The sequence below is a fragment of the Grammomys surdaster genome, unplaced genomic scaffold (assembly GCF_004785775.1).
Source record: "Grammomys surdaster isolate TR1022 unplaced genomic scaffold, NIH_TR_1.0 185, whole genome shotgun sequence".
In the NCBI taxonomy this organism is placed as follows: Eukaryota; Metazoa; Chordata; class Mammalia; order Rodentia; family Muridae; genus Grammomys; species Grammomys surdaster.
The window spans coordinates 4,201,520-4,215,972 of record NW_021604630.1 but is presented as its reverse complement, the minus strand read 5'-3'; the positions used below and the strand labels follow the sequence as shown (position 1 = coordinate 4,215,972).

At 42.5% G+C, this 14,453-nt stretch overlaps 1 long non-coding RNA gene across 1 annotated transcript in view; it reads right to left on the bottom strand.

Annotated features, from left to right (window-relative positions):
- Window positions 1-10,865: 10,865 nt before the first annotated feature.
- Window positions 10,866-14,453, bottom strand: part of LOC114621918 — an 11,103-nt gene continuing 7,515 nt past the window's right edge. The window contains exons 4-5 of the long non-coding RNA XR_003711492.1: window positions 11,696-11,867; window positions 10,866-11,550 (exon numbers count right to left, since the gene is read on the bottom strand). This is a non-coding gene — a long non-coding RNA (uncharacterized LOC114621918). The remainder of the gene's footprint in view (window positions 11,551-11,695; window positions 11,868-14,453) is intronic.

Below are 14,453 nucleotides of genomic sequence, written 5' to 3'. Positions count from 1 at the left end.
AGAGAGAGAGAGAGAGAGAGAGAGAGAGAGAGAGAGAGAGAGAGAGAAATTGATTCTCAGTCTGCCTCTGCTTTCTGTACACCTGAGTTAAAGGGACGGATCAAGGGCTGGGAATATGACAGAGCTTTCTCCTGGATGGACCTGGGTTACTACAGGGATGGAGAACAGATCACTCCCTCCCAAGGCTGTTTCCTGTGAGGACCCAGAACTGAAAAAAAAAAAGGTGTGCGTTTTGTTTTTGTTTTGTTTTTGTTTTTGTTGTTTTGTGTTTTGTGTTGTGTTGTGTTTTGTTTTGGTCAGAGTCTCAACTATATAGCCCTGGCTGGCCTGAAACTTTCTGTATAGATCAGGGTGGCCTCATACTCACAGACATTTGCCTGTCCCTGCCTCCTGAATGCTATGGTTAAAAGCATGTGCCATTACACCAGATAGAAAAGACAGTCTTTAGAAGTACAGCTTACTCCCTAGGCCTGGCCACAGCGCTGAGTACTTAATGAATCTTTCCGGTTAACCATGCCTACGATGTTAAGAACAGTAAAGGTTGGGTGTGGGACTTGGGCGTCCTCTAGTGGATAATAGATTACACTTCAGGTCCGCGCAGACACGATTCTTGTAAAGGAGCGTGAACTTTAGATATTAATTTTCCATACACTTAAAATAAAATAGTAAATTCTACATATATTCCAAACTCTGCATCAGCTGGAGGTGGGTACCATTCAGTATCTCCGCCCTTCTACAAATAGTTCCCATGGAGATCTAGAGCTGCTACAGCCCACACACAGGCTGGAGACTCTCCAGGTAGATTTGTTGTGCAGAGCTAGGGCCCAGGGGCTGTCTTGAGCACCGAGCACCATTGAGAGACTTACACGGATGCCCTTTACATTAATCACATAGGGCAGTGTTTCCCGGACCCACCCTCAACTTCCCAGTCAGCTCAAAGCTTGTGAGAATCACAAATCCCTGGATCCTTTCCTCTGGAGACTGAAGAGGACCCTAGGCCATGAGCTTCTGAAGAGAGGACCTGTTGCAGGCCAGGCCACCATCCACTGACTGAAATCTGCTTCTGAGTTAAACCACCACAGGGGCCAGGTAAAAACAGCTAACGACAGTGAAACCAAACCATAATCACCTCCTACAAAGAGAGAGGGTCCAGGAAAGGCCTTGTGTTGTGTAGGCTGCAAAGGCCCGGAAGTTAAGGTCATTGGAAAAGAAAGTGAGCGTAACCTTGCAAGAGGTCCAGGAGTGTGGCTGCCTGGAGGAGTAGATGTGTCTCCTCCTCATCCTTCACCTGCATTCCCTGCCCCGCCATCTTTATTTTTCCGCTCCTCCCTAAGGCATAGGTTCTCAACCTGTGGGTCGAGACCCCTTTGAAAGCCAAACACCCTTTTCATGAGGATTGCGCATCAGACATCATGCGTATCCGATATTTACATTATGATTCATAACAACAGCAAAATTACAGTTATGATGTAGCAACAAAAATAATTTTATGGTTGGGGGTCACCACATCATGAGGAGCTGTGTTAAGGGGTCACAGCATGAGGAAGATTGAGGACCACTGCTCTGAGGTTTCGTTCCTCTTGGGTGAAGGCACATATTCATCCACTACTGTACCATTCCATCAATCCAGTACCAGTCAGTCAGCTTAGTAAGGTCTGAAGTTTGAGTTTTCAACAAAGTAAGTTAAGGAAGCCTTGTCTGTGACCGACAGACTAGACACCTTCTGCTGAGGCCCCTGACAGGCACAGCTGGTTACAGGCAATGGTGTAATTATGACCGGCACCGGTGGTTACAGGTAATACTTTATGTGGTGGGTTGGCCTGCAGTTATGACTGACAGGGGTGGTTACAGGTAATGACGTTTGAAAGCACCGTGTGCTACACATTCATTTGGCAAGAACATGGAAGCTCATACGCATTTGAAACACCAGTTCCCGGGTATCTGATGCCCTCTTCTGGCCTCTACAGGAACTGCAAGGACGTGGTACATATGAGGGGGGTGTCAAATATTCATGCACAAAAAATAAAAAAAAAAATAAATCTTAAGTAAAAGCCATAATGTATTATTTTATTTTTAGCTTAAATGGCATCACGAATAATACTTCTAGAAATGTCAGAATAATGGAGCTTGAAATTGTTTAATATTGCTCAATTAATTGACTTCCTAATGAAACATTGGATAGGTGAATGAATTTCCTATAAATTATTTATCACTCGTCAAAATGTCGTTCTGTTTAATTATATTATGCAGTATCATCTCAGGTGTTAATAAGAGTGGATAATTGCTTTTCTTGTCTAGGGATCATGAGAACTAGGTATAAGTGGTCATTTGTAAATGGTTAATAAATTTCCATGACTTCCTATTTCATATACTTCTTGACTACAGTTCATGTCAGACTCTCTTACCATATATAAATGGATTTGCTAGTTAAGAATCTAAAACAACTGCTACACTTACTGGAAGAATTAGAGACTGTAAGGGTAGACTGATATTTTAATTTATTGGACAAATATATTCTGTTTTCCCAAATGTTGACTAAAATCATTCATAGATACTCACCTGGCTTGCATGTGACTTCATACAGATGAATCAAATGTCATTGCCTATTGTTGCTGTTCTGTTGCGAGAGATATTTAATGTGGCAGCACCCGATCTGGCTTGTTCTTAATCAGCCTCCATCTTCCCCATTAGCCTAGGCCTGAGTAATAATTAATATTTGTCTGATATATACTTTGAACTTTTTAGAAATGTACATCTGTATCACTATTGAACTTATAATGCACCAGTATAAAAAAAAGTTACCATTTGAAAGTAAAGCAAACGGAGGGTAACATTGGGATCCTGCTCCAAGACATTTATTAGCTTAATTGGTTGAGTGTGAGGCTGGGAGATTGGATGTTTAAAATGTCTGTGGTCCTGGTCAAGCTAATCTGAAGCCACAGCCACAATGGGCTGCTCAGCAGGCTCTAAGCTCCCTCTGGGGGTGTGAATTCGCCACATCTTTGTTACAACTGGGTGACTCACTGCCCTGCTGTGCCCGGGACTGTTCCTTGGTCTCAGCCACGGGTTCTCAGCCATGAGTTTTCAGCCACTCTGTACATCAGTTCCACCGACTACTGAAAGACAGAAAAGAAGTCATGCTCAGACTCTGAAATGTGAACTCACTCTGGGTTTTGAGTGAGATTCCACAAGGCTGCTCAGTAAGCCAGCTGATGTCTCCAACACTGACCTGGGTATATTTGTCCGCCCTTTACATACATGAGTGATACCTCCCTCACACTGGAGTTTCAAAGACTATAGACTATCACCATCTTTCCCGTTTTACAGCCTGACACCCTGAAAATATACTGACTCGGGGATCCAGTGAAAGTGTGGTGTACACATTTTTTAAAAAATCTTTTTTTACAGTGCAGTCATTATCTCCCTCCCAGTCCACACTCCCACAGTTCCTCATCCCATTCCTACTCCCACCCCCCACCAAGAGGATGTCCCCACACCCCCACTACCACACCTCCCTTACCCTGCCAGGCCACCCCACTCCCTGGGGCCTCAAGTCACTCGAGGGTTAGGTGTGTCTTCTCTCACTGAGGCCAGACCAGGCAGTCCTCTGCTGTATATGTATTGGGAGCCTCATATCAGCTAGTGTATGCTGGCTGGTTGGTGACTCAGTGCTTTAGAGATCTCGAGGGTCCAGGTTAGTTGAGACTACTGGGCTTCCTATGGGGTCACCCTCCTCCTCAGCTTCTTCCTGGTGCACACATTTTTAAACGCATCTATCCTCTCAGGTGTCTGTGTGATCTCTACCTATCAGTTCTTCAAAGTGTGTCCCACAACCACTTGGACCAAGCCACATTCATTCATCCATACTCAGCATATGCCCTAAACATCAAAATACAGCCCTGCGAACCATCCCCTCCGTTACCTATGGTCATGAGTGTCAGGCTTTAGAGCCTTGGTTCTCAACCTTCCTAACATTGTGACCCTTTAACACAGCTCCTTGTGTTGGGAGGACCCCCCCACCATAAAATTATTTTCATTGCTACTTTGTGACGAATTTTTCTGCTGTTATAAACTGTAACATAAATATTTTTGGAGGTAGAGGTTTGCTAAAGGGATTGCTGCCACCCACAGGCTGAGAACTGCTGCCTTAGAGCTGTCAAGATTGCCTTCTGGAGTGTATGTCAGTCAGCTTTCTGCTGTGATGACAAAAGCCTAACACTTTTCAAGTGGTCAGTAGATCGGTGGTCTGTGGGTTGGTAGACAGTGTGTCAGTAGATTGCAAGTCGGTGGGCCAGTGGGTCAGTGGGGTCAGTGCTAAGTAGGTCAGTGAGTCAGTGGGTCAGTGGTCAGTGAGTTGATTGGTTTTATAGTAGCAATGTTAGTCTGTTTTTTCACAGACACAGCAAAAGTAGATCATGGATTTGTTGAGCTATGGTTCAGTCTTAAATCACCACAGCAGGAAGCTGATGAGGAAGGATGGCAAATGCACTTATATAACGAACTCTTCTGAGACACTGGTGACATTGCCTCATGTGGCTCTGTTCTGCATGCGTCCTTTCTACTGTTGGGCATCTATCAGCTCTGTGCCTTCCTTACTTCCATATTCACCGCCCCTCAGCCAAAGTACTCACCTCACCCACACGGTAAGCTCTTCCCATCTTAGGAAAGGCAAGCTAAGCATTCAGGGTCAACTTAAATTTGGCATCAGATGTTAAACCATGGACATCCAGCTGACGACCACGACCATCTTTGTTCTGAGTGTTAAAGCAGATACACTTTGGTCCGAGGAGCAATCAAGCTCAGAAGTAGAATTCCAAGTGATTTTTTTCCCATTCTCACAGCTGGAAAGGATCCCCTGAATACTTTTTTTCTTTCCTGAGTAGTCATGTTTGACCAAAACTTGGTTCTGACCAAGTTTTTCCTTTGTTCTTGAGTTTGTTGGCTCCTAGCAGAAACCCTCTAGTATTCCTCTTCTGACTTACCTAGATGAACAGAAACTGAGAGCATCATAAAATAAGCTTTGGTGAATCCAGAGCCCAGCCCACCCTTAGCATGGTCCTGTAAACAATGTAACTTTAAAATCTGCTCCTGTGGGAGTCTGACCTCCAGTTCACTTGGATGGAGGCCCTGGTCTAGGCCTAACATCTGGTGATGTTCTGGGTCTCTGCTGTGATTTACCCTGTCCTCACTCACAGACTTCCAGTGGACTTCCTTTTCCCAGAACACTGTTGGATTCCTCTTTGGGTATGTCCATCGAACACAAAGGAAGCGTTCACCACGCTTTCTGAAAGAGACTGGAGGCAGACCTATGCTCAACATGTATCTACTTACCAGCCCATCCATCTTTTTAAGTGCCTAAGGATGTGTGTATTTCTTTTCTTTTTGAAATAGGTTTTTCCCAACACACCAGCCCCAGCTTATTTGACACTTAAAGGTCACCGATAGAAATTAAACCGAAGTAGGCATGGTCACAGGTGTCTGTAATCCCAAGACTTGGAATGTTGAGGTTAAGAGATTCACAGGCACTGGGCCAGCTGAGAAATACAAAAAGAACCTACCTTTAAAAATAGGCAAAGAGGGGCTGGTGAGATGGCTCAGTGGTTAAGAGCACTGACTGCTCTTCCAGAGGTCATGAGTTCAAATCCCAGCAACCACATGGTGGCTCACAACCATCTGCAATGAGATCTGATGCCCTCTTGTGGGGTGTCTGAAGATAGCTACAGTGTACTTATATTAAATAAATAAAGTTTTTTTAAAAATTTTTAAAAAATAGGCAAAGAAAGGAGACAGTATAGAAGGAGCACAGAGGGGAGAGAAGAGAATGGGAGACAGGAAAAATAAATTAACTCTCCAGTGGCTTCCTATTAGCTGCTGTTAGAACATTACATGGTCCTAAGTCCATTCCAAGGTTTAAGTGCCTTATACCAAACTTCACGGTCAGATAGTTTGAAACAGGGCAATAGTGGGCTTTGTCTGACATTTAGCCTTTTAGTGGCAGTAAACTTTCAAAATTTTCCCAGTGTAACTTTGCCATTCCTGCCCTGAGAAACACGGGAGCAGAAGAAAGTTGGAGCCAGGAGTCACTGTTGCTGTCCCTTCTCCCTCACATTCCCAATACCCTTAGGTCACTTTACATTGTATACCACAGCCACTGGGCACTACCCTGTCTAAGGTGTTGTTGGATTTCACCCAGGAGACTGAGAGAAAGCCCTAGAGGATTGCTGAAGACATGTCTCTCTAATGACCACTGAGGATAAAACTGGTAATAACCTGTCACTAATGAATCATGGGAGAACAGAATTGGCTTGGAGCACTACCGAGCAGGCTTTCCACTGATGGGGAAACTCCATAGAGACTCTGATGCCCAACACATACCTTTCTGCCCCCATGGAGATACAGTGAGCTTCCAAATAACTGATATGTGATTAGTCTGTTAGCACGTGCTTTCTACTGAAGCCATGTGTATCTTAACTCTTCGTTAAACACTAGTATAAAAGTTGAGTCTCACTGTCCATCTGTGCTGGCTGGTTTTATGTGTCAACTTGACACAAGCTGGAGTTATCACAGAGAAAGGAGCCCCCCTTGAGGAAATGCCTCCATGAGATCCAGCTGTAAGGCATTTTCTCAATTAGTGATCAAGGGGGGAGGGTCCATTGTGGGTGGTGCCATCCCTGGGCTGGTAGTCCTGGGTTCTATAAGAAAACAAGCTGAACAAGCCAGGGGAAGCAAGCTAGTAAGTAACATCCCTCCATGGCCTCTGCATCAGCTCCTGCTTCCTGACCTGCTTGAGTTCCAGTCCTGCCTTCCTTTGGTGATGAACAGCAATGTGGAAGTATAAGCTAAATAAACCCTTTCCTCCCCAACTTGCTTCTTGGTCATGGATGTTTGTGCAGGAATAGAAACCCTAAGTAAGACATCATCTAATTCATCCGTTATCAAGTTACTCCAGACAAATGTAGGATAGAACAGACCTTCCATTGTTCAAGGTCAGCCTCAGCCATAACCAACAAGATGAAAGGAAAGTCACCATGTCTCAAGGCAATCAGCGAGGCTGCCATTGAGATGCACACATACAAATCGGTCACCCTTCAGTGTGGTGCTTGTCTGTGTCAACAAAGATCCTTGTGGGGAAAACGGAGGCGTGTAATTCAGGGGGATCATAAAGTAAAATTCTAGACTCTTTAACTGCCACAGACCGCCCCAGTCGGGTATGGAGTCCCTGGAATGAGGGTCTTCGAAGGATAGGTGGGAAAGGATTCAGCGATAGCAAACAGAAACAAACACAGAGGCAGTTTGAATCTGAGTGTATTTTGCAGCTCTCAAGCAAGGGTTTTTATACATTAAAAAAAATAAAACAAATACTACAACTCTTAGAAGATGTATTCAGTAAATCACAAACAGAACAGGTAACATCATTATTATTTGGCACAATAGAAATCATTCAAGTGTTACAGCTCTGAAAGGACGTATTCAGTGGGCGGTCATCCAAGGCTGGTGGCAGATCTCCAAGAGCAGGTTAATTAATCTTTATAATCAGCTATTATTTAACATCTAATGCCTAATTTTTTATAAATCTTTCATGCATAAATTTAAACTATTTTAATTCTTTTTATTTAAGGCTTTCTTTACCATATACCAAAGCCCACCTCTGATGACACACATGTACTCATATGAAATTTTATTGTTGGGAAAGCTTTTATCTATCATAATACTATTATGTAATTTTGTAAATGATTTATAAAGTAAAGCGTTGGTTTCCCCGGAGGCAAGGTCATGTTAGTAACCCCCATCTCAAGGGATGGTTTCTTACCCATTTTTCTCTTCTTAAGATCTTGGCCTACATAGGTGGGAGAGGAGATCCTTGGTCCAGTAAAGGTTGGATGCCCCAGTGTGGGGGAATTCGTGGGTGGGAAGGTGGGAGTGGGTGGGTGGGTGAGGGTACATCCTCATAGAAGCAGGAAGAGGGGGGATGGGATAGGGGGTTCCTGGGTGGGGGGAAATGTAAATAAAATATACAATAAAAAAAAAACCTAGAAAAAAAGAGGGGCAAGATCTTGGCCTAAGCTATCAGAAACATGTCATAAATAAGAAAAGGAATAAAAAAAAAAAATAAAGCAGATAAATTTCCATGAGAAAGATGGTTCAGTGTTTTTTTTTCTGGGCAAGAGTTCCACAACCAGTTCCAGGAGGTCTCCTTCTTTTGAAGTTTTTGCCTCAGTCTGTGGAACTTGTCACACAGATTCTACTGAGGTTGGCGCGGCATTTAACAATGTGAAGAAAGCGGTTTACAAATGGCTGGTATTTAGAGTTCACCACTAAGAATCAGTTAACACGAATCCAAGAGTAGCTTTGAGGTTACCTATGACAAAATGGAAGGATACACAAAAGCAAAGATGGGTGTGTGGCCCTGATGACATTCACAGGCCACCATAGCCAGCACTTTCTTGGCTACAATAAAAAAATAAATAAATAAATAAAAAACCTTACTGAGAATAAGAATCTGGGGGAAGCACTTAATTGGGAGTGGGGTGAGGGGAGGAAGAGTGGTCTTGGGAGTCCAGTGAAGAGCTAAGTACTCAGGGAGGCTAGAAGACCATCACTAAACACTCAAGCCACTAGCACTTCTTTTTTTTTTTTTCAAGATTTATTTATTTTATTTATATGAGTACATTGTAACTATCTTCAGACACACTAGAAGAGGGCATCGATCCCATGACAGATGGTTGTGAGCCACCATGTGGTTGCTGGGAATTGAACTCAGGACCTCTGGAAGAGCAGTTAGTGCTCTTAACCACTGAGCCATCTCTCCAGCCCACTAGCACTTCTTCTACCCAGATGTTGCCATAGTTTTCCCACAGACAACGTGGCATCTTGTAGCCCAGCCTCACCCACAAATTCCAATGGATCCCTGGATCGCAGATGAAAGAATGTTTCTCTTGCAACTTGGAAAATGTGAAAAAAAAAAAAAGATCCTGGTTTCTTTTCACGGGAGCCTTGTTGCAGTTTTCTTGTTAAGATAGACACACCCTGAAACCCGAGCCTATCTCTAAATGGAGGGTCTTTTATTCATTGACAGGTTATTACATTTTCGGTCATTCAGACTGACAGTGACTGACGTGGGTCTAAGATGGTCAATGTTCCTGGATCCAATGAAAAACAAGCCTGGAGACAGCTGTTCCCTGTGCACTTTCTCTGCCCATCTACTCATGTCTGTGTTTACAGTGACCTGTTAGGCTGACAGGTCATTTGGTTTGCTAGATAGCTACTTTATGGGCTATTTTGGTACTCATTTGAGATCCATTTTTCTGTGTACTGAAAAGGCATTTCCATTAACTTATGGGAATAGTGTCAAAGCCCTGAAAAAGCCTAGCACGGTGTCTATAAGACAGGAAATTAAAAGATAATCAAATGGGGGTAGATAATAGACTTAACACATGAGATATACAGGTTTGAGTGCATTGGATGATAAACTCAGTCACCAATAATGTGTCTGTGCCGCATTTAGGGGAAAAAACTAAATATTCTACCCCTTCATATACTCTAACCATGAGTGAGCCCAGACTTGAATAATTCTCTCCCGCTGTGTCTCCTGTCTCGTTTTGTCTGTCTGTCATATGAGTTTGAATCTATGCCTGCCTGGTCTCTTATGAACCTGTTTGTCCCTGTGTCTTTCTCTCTCTCTCTCTCTCTCTCTCTCTCTCTCTCTCTCTCTCTCTCTCTCTCTCTCTTCATCCCATGTGAGTGTATGTGCACTGGACTGGCCAGTACAAAGTTGAAGAGTCCTCTGAGGGGGAGTAAGGTTGATTATAGGAAGGATAGAAAAAGGATACAAGAGAAAGATAAGGGGGGGGGCTGCACATCAGCCGCTAGTGTTATTTCTCATAGCCTTTTTATACTACAGTACCGTGGGAAACAAAGCCACAAGCTAACAGAAACAATTTGATGAAATATTCATATAAGACATTTGTTCTCACCAAAAAAAAGCCTCTCTATTCCTTCCACCAGGATCAATAGAATCTTCAGCCCTACGTCTTGAGCCTCGAGTGCATTTCCTCTTGTTGCTCTGTGCTTCAGAAGGCCAGGAAGTCCGCCAGCAGACCCTGACCTGCCTTGACTCTGACAGGCAGACTTTTTTTTTTTCTCTCTCTCTCTCTTTTTTACTCTGCTTCAGAGAAGCGGCTCCCGGGGTGTGTGTGTGTGTGTGTGTGTGTGTGTGTGTGTGTGTGTGTGTGTGTCCCTAACTAAGGGCTTTGCTCTCTCTTTTATTAAACAGCACAGAAAGCATATAGGGGAAGGAATGAGAGATACTGTACTGAAATCAACAGTTTTACAAAAGATTAAGCCACTGACTCCAAGTGACTCCACTAACCCAGATAACAGTACTGCAAGCACCATTATTGATCAAGCAATATCCATAAGTTGTCTTCAACACTTATGATGGGTATTCATTTGATAAGACTGCTTTCAACTTATATTTGCTGGCATAGCACACGCACATGCATGCATTACTCCAGATCAAGGGCATAGCTGAGTATGTGACTTAAAATTACAGCTATGCATTACCTTGGGTCGTAAAAGCTGAGCACATGGGAAACCTGAGCCAAGCAAAGTTGTAGACCAGGTTGGCCTCAAACTCAAACTCTCAGAAATCTGCCTGCCTCTGCCTCTAGAGTTCTGGGATTAAAGCCATGTACCATGCCACCCAACTGTTAAAGGCAAATTAAACAAAGCCTGAGTACACAGCAAGATAGAGGTTTAAGTATATCGGGATCTCAAAGTGTATCATTAACTCTGTAAGATCCAGCAAAAGTCCCAGTCTCTTAGAACATAAAAGATATTTTCATAATATTGAATCAGCAGAGGTATACACTTTAAATGTCCACATTTGGGTGCAGACTTTAAACAATTTTATTTAAGATATTACATTTTCTATATATGATTCAAAGCTTACAGAATGCAGCATTCTTTTCCCTGTACACATGGTCAGTATTCAAAGACCGAGAGTGCCCTGGAAATTATTTTAAGAGCTCAACTGCCCAAAACTTGGTGGACTGAAGTCCACCAAATGTCTTCCTCCAGAAGAATACTATATCTCTAATTAGATTAACTTAAATATCCTGTACCATAGCGGGCCCTAAAGCACCACCATAGGGGAGCTCCCCCAAGAGGGAAGCTCAGGGCCCCAGGCATTCTGCCTGGTATATCACCAACACCCAAGGATAGCCTGTTCCCCTCAGTTGCTGCTGCCGCTGCTACTAATTACATTCCTTCTTCACTGCAATCAGATTTCCATACAATCAACTGATAATCCCATCACACTTGGCAAGAGTCTTCTCTTGTCCTCCTCAGTGATGTTGTCCTGAAGCAGTCTTATCAACTCTTGCTATCACACGGAACATACACGATTCCAGAGAACTCTTGGAACTGTCTGATTCTCATCTGGACCCGTGTATGCCTCAGTCACCTGGCCCACTGGACTCACTGTCATCCATGAGCAAGAGAGCTCTGTCGTTGGTGAAGGTAATCTGGTCCTCGTTCCTGTACTGTGCTCTGCAACAGAAGCATCAAGGGTAGCATTAACATCAATGTCAAGAGGAACTTGAATCTGAGGCACGCCACAGGGTGCAGGAGGTACATCTCCATCTTCCCCAACAGGTTCCTACCCTTGGCCATGCCTCTTTCCCCCTTCGTATACCTGAATGTGCACATGCAGCTGGTTGTCAGAGACGGTGATGGAGGTCTGTGTCTGCTGTAAATGGCAGAAATACGCTTCATGAAGACAGTCCTGACTCCACTGGAAGGTTCAATATCAAATGAAAGAGTGGTGGCTTCCGAGACCAAGAAACATTCAACATTTTCTGGCTTGTCTGAAGCAACAAAAAAGAAACAAAGCATCAGTCAGACTAGAGTACAAAGGGAGATAGCAAGGAAACCCAGAGGGCCACAAGCTCACACTTCAACAGCCTCTACTCCACCAAAGTGGAAAACCTAAAAGAACTGCGCCAATTCCTAAATACACATAACCTCCTAAGATTAAACTAAGAAGACATTTTAAAATGTCTAAACAGATAAGCAATGAGATTGAAGCAGCAATCTTAAAACTTCCTAACCAAAAGGGTCCAGGTCCCAATGGACTCATCAAATTTTACCAGATTTTAGTAAAAGAACTACAACCAATGTTTTTCAGACTAATCTATAAAGTATTTGTAAAACCAGCATCACACACACAAACACAAAGTAAATAAATCTCCCTGGTGAATATAGATACAAAAATTCAACAAAGCACTTGTAAACTGAATTCAGGAACACACCAAAAAGACCATTTGACTATAGTCTAAAATCAAGTCAGTTCCATGACGGAGATGCAAGGGTTGTTGGACATATACAAATCAGTAATTATACATGTACTTAAAGACAGAAAACATATTGATTTAAATAGTTGCAAAACCACTTTTTTCAAAGTCCAACCTTTCCTCCTCATGATAAAAGCCTAAGAAAGTCTAAGGATATAGTGAACATGTATTAGCATACTAAAGGGATGTACACCAAGCCTATAGCTAACATTGTGCCAAATTGGGAAAAAAACAAAACTATGATGCAGTTCCACTAAAATCAGGTGCAAAATAAAAATATCCACCTCTCTCTACTCCTTTTCAAGGTTTTGCTTAAAGTCTTACATAAATAATACAAGAGAAAAAAATTAAAAAGCCACACATAGAAATATAAATTCAAGTATTCTTATTTGCAAATGATATGATTCTATACATTAAAGACCTTGACTCCACTAGAGAATTCATCCAGTTGAAAAATATTTTCAACATGGCAAAAAGACACATTATTAACAGAACGATCAGTAGCCTTCCTATAGACCAAGGGTAAGCATACTGCAAATGAAATGACAGGAACAATTCTATTTACAGTCGCTTAAAAAACATAACATGGAATAAACCCAACAAAGGTAATAAAAGATCTGTACAATGAAAACTTTAAAACACTGAAGAAGGAAATAGAGAAAAATAATAGAACATAGAAAGTCCTCCCATGTTCATGGATGGACAAAATACCGTAAATAATGACCGTCTTACCAAATAAAATACACAGATTCAATGTAATCTTAAAACTCCAATGCTATTCTTCACAGAAGCATAAAAATCTGAAAATTCATGTGTAGACACAAAATATCCCACATACCAAATAAATCCTGAGCAGAAAGAACAGTGCTGAAGTCATTATCATACCTGTAGCATACTATAGAGCCATAGTGATCAAAACAGAAACAGGCAGCAGCTGAGTAGAATAGAATAGAATAGAATAGAATAGAATAGAATAGAATAGAATAGAATAGAATAGAATATTCAGATATAAACTTATGAAACTAAAGTCATATTGTAAAAATAAAAAGAGGCCCACACTCCTATAGCCACCAGATTTTTCACAACAATGCCAACAATGCATATTGAAAAGACAGCATCTTCAACACACGATGTCCAAATTGAATAGCCACTCATAGAAGGATGAACCTTGATCTTTACCTCACAGCATACATCCTGGTAACATGTATCAGATCTCCTTCACTGTTAAGTGCAAACCAACATTAGAATTAAAAATATAAGGGGCTGGGCAGTGGTTGCGCATGCTCCCAGCACTTGGGAGACAGAGGCAGGTGGATTTCTGAGTTTGAGGCTAGCCTGGTCTACAAAGTGAGTTCCAGGACAGCCAGGGCTACACAGAGAAACCCTGTCTCAAAAAAAAAAATTATATATGCCTTTAACTCTCAGCTTGAACATTTTTTACGCAATAAATACTTTTTCTATTGGAAGTGGGCAAGTTGCCCACGTGGTAGAAAGATGTAGCAGATGTGGGATACAAGGGCTGAGGGAAGAAGATCACGAAGGGTGATGACAAATGAGCTTCTTCAAAAAGCTGAAACACTAGCATGAAGAAGTCTTGATAGTGAAGGAAATATGCTATGGGTGTTATCAAGCTACAGGAAACCCACTCAGATCTACCTCTCGTGGACCAAATAGGCTCCATCCAGATAAATACATGTGCCTAAAGTTCTTATTACCTATTGCAAAGGGTGAGGTTCCTCTGGGTTTCAAATGTACATCTTAAAAAAAAAATTTTCTTTCTCCCAAATGTATTTAATCTTATTCCCTACATCTTGTCAAGTCCAGGCGCATCCAGAACAGGTCCAGAGAAGCAACCTCCAGATGCTCCATCTCCTGTCACACACACAGCTGCTTCTACTGGACCTGTTCCATCTGGCCTATCCTCAGATGGCTCCATAGACCCTGGACAGCAGGAAACAGCCAACTCTCCTAAGACCGGACAAACATCCCCCATACCCATTCTTCTAGGTTCCCCCTAGAGACACGTTGCCCCCAATGCCAGCAGGAAGTAGCTAGATATCACGATGACCCTATTCCTGCTTTGCCGTCACCTCTTTCTAA